We start from the raw sequence: 1,582 nt of genomic DNA, 5'->3' as shown, positions 1-1,582 counted from the left end.
CTCTAAATACTTCGAATTCCAATGCCAGTATATTGTAAACCACGGGTTCTTTAATGCTAGCGGGTCGTCGCGACCCTAGTTAACATCATGGTGCACGTCTCGTGACGGGTGTCACGGCGTAGTTAAATGTATGCGATACATTTCTCAAATATAAGCGCTCAGTCATCTGTACATCATGGTAGGTTCCCACGACGTGCAATATGCGTTCAACTTATCAATGTTCATGTGTCCTGCAGTTCACATTATGACGCGCAGTTAGCTGCGGTCTTCATCGATCCATGAGCCGAGTGATCCACTGCCGAGGGTGACTAACTTGCGTAAGCCGCCGCTGTGCGCGTATACCCGTTCCCCGTAGGGAGGAGCAAGCCGCCGCTTAGAGACGAAGCATAAAGTGTCCTCATTCCACATAGGGCAAGCTGGATTAATCCATTTTACCCAGGACGGCCGAAGCGGCGTGGACCAGGGGAGAACTGAACCTTATACTTCACACCACAGTAAGTCTACGTGTCCTCTTCCACATAGGGCAAGCTAGAACTAACTATCTTACCCAGGACTGCCAAAGCAGCGTGGACCAGGGGAGGAACACACTTTTCATGGAAACGTAAGGCATCCATGACTGCCATAACGTAAGCCGCCGCTGTGCGCGTATACCCGTTCCCCGTAGGGAGGAGCAAGCCGCCGCTTAGAGACGAAGCATAAAGTGTCCTCATTCCACATAGGGCAAGCTGGATGAATCCATTTTACCCAGGACGGCCGAAGCGGCGTGGACCAGGGGAGAACTGAACTTTATACTTCACACCACAGTAAGTCTACGTGTCCTCTTCCACATAGGGCAAGCTAGAACTAACTATCTTACCCAGGACTGCCGAAGCAGCGTGGACCAGGGGAGGAACACACTTTTCATAGAAACGTAAGGCATCCATGACTGCCATAGTGCGTAAGCCGCCGCTGTGCGCGTAAACCCGTTCCCCGTAGGGAGGAGTCAAGCCGCCGCTTAGAGACGAAGTATTAAGTGTCCTCTTCCACATAGGGCAAGCTAGAATGAACTATCTTACCCAGGACCGCCGAAGCAGCGTGGACCAGGGGAGAACTGAACTTTATACTTCACACCACAGTATTGAGTAATGTGCCCTCTTCCACATAGGGCAAGCTAGAATGAACTATCTTACCCAGGACCGCCGAAGCGGCGTGGACCAGTGGAGGACTACACAATCATGAGGTTTGATATCGACTTGTGTGTTTCAATAGGGTACCGATGGTATGTTTTGAACCGATTTGATTTAGCCATTCTGAAGTCATCACTTGGTTGAAGCGCTGAACTAGGGAGGGGCATCGTTTACATTACTTGTATATATATTGGTTTTCGCATGCTCTACTAGGTTAATGTCATAGGGTTGGCTATCGAGCATGCCCAAGTGATGACTTGATTGTGTGCTTGCTTGAATTCTTCACATTTCATACCATCGGTGAGTTGTCGAATCATTCCTCGATCATAACCTTCGTTCTTGGTTCATGTATGCTCTCTTCCACATAGGGCAAGCTAGAATTAACTATCTTACCCAGGACCGCCGAAGCAGCGTGG

The 1,582-nt window shown here is 49.6% G+C and overlaps 1 non-coding gene across 1 annotated transcript; it reads right to left on the bottom strand.

The window, feature by feature from the left end:
• Positions 1 to 152: 152 nt before the first annotated feature.
• Positions 153 to 307, bottom strand: LOC131292732 (5.8S ribosomal RNA). The gene has a single exon (XR_009190337.1). It is a non-coding gene; the product is annotated as a 5.8S ribosomal RNA (ribosomal RNA).
• Positions 308 to 1,582: the final 1,275 nt, after the last annotated feature.

The sequence above is a fragment of the Anopheles ziemanni genome (genome assembly GCF_943734765.1).
Source record: "Anopheles ziemanni chromosome X unlocalized genomic scaffold, idAnoZiCoDA_A2_x.2 X_unloc_92, whole genome shotgun sequence".
Classification (NCBI taxonomy): Eukaryota; Metazoa; Arthropoda; class Insecta; order Diptera; family Culicidae; genus Anopheles; species Anopheles ziemanni.
This window is presented reverse-complemented; position numbering and strand designations above follow the sequence as displayed.